This window comes from Pinus tabuliformis, chromosome X (genome assembly GCF_031772625.1).
Source record: "Pinus tabuliformis cultivar Carrire ecotype Pingquan chromosome X, CPIR1, whole genome shotgun sequence".
In the NCBI taxonomy this organism is placed as follows: Eukaryota; Viridiplantae; Streptophyta; class Pinopsida; order Pinales; family Pinaceae; genus Pinus; species Pinus tabuliformis.
The window spans coordinates 1,194,184,830-1,194,187,412 of NC_142308.1; the positions used below are offsets into that span (position 1 = coordinate 1,194,184,830).

Here is a 2,583-nt window from a genome sequence, read left to right on the forward strand (position 1 = left end):
CAAAAAAAACATTTACCCAAGTATGCACAAACAACAATGCTTTTTCCTTCAAATCTACCACAAGGTTGTTCTCTTATTTGAATGAAGAATGCAACTGCTGCTAGGTCTTTCCTCAGCAACAGAAACCCTATCGCGGCACGATTTCCCATCAACTGATTTGCGCTGGCTACCTCAGAATTGATTGCTCAAACTCCTTACAACATGCTATCAGTTCGTGCAGGCAACCTCCTGAAGAAATTAAGCGGAATAGAAGGAAGTTTGTATCGGGTGGCGCAGCATATAAAATCCTGATATAACGGACATTACTCGGAACAGAGTGACATATAAAATTATGGCTGCAAACAAACAAAAGGTGACAAATATGGTTGTGGCATGGGGATCTCTCCAGCTCAAGAGAGACTGAAATCTTTCACACTGTGTTGCCAAGTTTCTGACCACAGTTTGTATTCTGCCCACAACACTCCTCAACCATCTCAAAACTTCTTGAAGTTGGGAAAGTGTCGAATTCCTCGTCGAGTTCATCAGGGCAGAAGCAACAATTAGAGGTCTGTTTTGCCAACCAAGTGTTAGACACCCATTATTATCCTCAACCCTATATCCTTTCCACCTGATAAGAGACTGAGCAACATGTTGGCCTGCTTGAAAGCACTGGATCCCAAAGGAATAGGCTAGAAGCCAGCGTTTCTCAAGCGAACGCTCCAATTCAAGAGAACTTCGTGCCTTTCCACCCATTCTGATCACTTACAATGTTGCAAATTTCTCGACCCAGATAGACTTCTGACATCACCAGCTCTTCGCTCTGGGCCTGCAACCCGCGCGCCTCCGGGGAATCAAAAACTGTGGAATAATAGTGCAGTTCCTCTGTGAATCGATTCAAGAAAACAGGGCGGTTGTGGTCGGCCTCCTGTTCAACCACTGTCAAGATCTTGGGCTTCAAGCTCCAGATGGAAGCGAGTACTCGATCGATGGCACTGGGTCGTCCGGGGATGGGGTCCTCCAGGAGACGATGGAACTCAAGGATAGAATTCACTGCAACAGCCTCGAGCTCAGGCCGAGCGTCGAGCATCCATGGTTTGATGTCGGGGAGGCTTGTGGCAACATAGCCACGGAAGGAGAATTTTACATTGACGGACTCTGCAAATTGGTGGAGCCTCATGTCGACCTCCTGCAAGGCATCGGTTCCATCGGGTTGGGGTGGGTCGATTCCGGTTAGCCTGAAAGTCGGTGGCCTGCCGGGGCAAAGAGCCAGTGCCTGTATCAAGGCCGGCCATTGGATCCCTTGTTTCAGATTGAAGTCTATGACATGAACCTATTGGTGCCCAAAGAAGGCATCCAGAATGGCCTGGTTGGCTATGAAGTGAGCGAATTTGAGATAAGGGCAGGTTTGGTAGAAATGAAATTACAGAAAACCAAATTCTCACTTCTTTCACCATTTCTCGTGTGATGGTCAAATTACCGCGTTGCACCGCTTCTGCGCAGGCCATCAGCGTGTGCACGAGACAGACTCTGGATTCGTGCGGGTCTGCCCCCATTACTACCACGGTTCACTCCGAAAGCTGTGGGTCGCAGACACAGTAACGCTTTTGCTCTCTTCCTTTAACATCCTCTTCCAGATGGTCTAGCCCGGATTGGACTTCAAGCGAGCAACTGGATTATCAAACCCATTCCCGTCGCACACATCAGAAGCCATAGCAAGCAGTACCCTGCAACCGCCCTTGCTTGCAAATCCCCCTCGAGATTCCCTGGATCAAGAAATGCAATGCTCATGTGAAATCCAGGCCCCCCAAACAGCCACAGCTTCCGCCATGAAAATGGAGGCATGTAACCCTTGTCTTCTCCGTCCAGATCGTCTATATTAACAGCAATTTTCTCACTGCTCTCATAAGCTCGTTCCTCTCCATCGATTTCTAGCCGCTGACCTATTGTCTTCTTCGACTCATCTAGTAACAGCAGCGAGATGCCATGGCTCGAAACATAAAAGGTCCTATGCACACGACGGTCAAAGGAGGTCTCAATAGCTTCCTCCCTTAGATCCAGAACCCTGCCACGGTACAGACCCAGGTTCGTTTCCCAACTAGTACACCAGCAACTGAATTCTTGCACCTCCTAACTGTGACCTCCTCGAGGCGTACGAATCAAGATAAGCACCACTCTGGCAGATCGCTCATTACCCACACAAATTTTGATGGACAAACAAATAATGAAATTATACACTCAATTATTTTCCCTCAGCCCAGGAGGGGCCAAGCCCAGGAAGGGCCAGGCCCTCACAAGACTCTGAAGCTCTAATACCAAGATAAAATTACAGACGCTCAATAATATATTCTATTCACATGAATAAGGGAATTACACACATATTTATACAATCAATAGTCTCAAGATAGGAATGCTATCTTAGACGTACTGTAGTGTGGTTGAGAGATTCTCTCAACCACACACTAAACTAGGAGAAACTAAATCCCTATTATGTAGGAACAAACTCCTCAAATGGAGAATTACAACCATAGACAAGTAGGAATTAATTATTTCCAACTTTATGTTCGATGGATCTTTATCTCCCATCCATCTGATGGATATCCAATC

At 46.8% G+C, this 2,583-nt stretch overlaps 1 pseudogene; it reads right to left on the reverse strand.

Annotated features, from left to right (window-relative positions):
* Positions 1-237: 237 nt before the first annotated feature.
* Positions 238-1,532, reverse strand: LOC149144224 (DELLA protein GAI-like; annotated as a pseudogene).
* Positions 1,533-2,583: the final 1,051 nt, after the last annotated feature.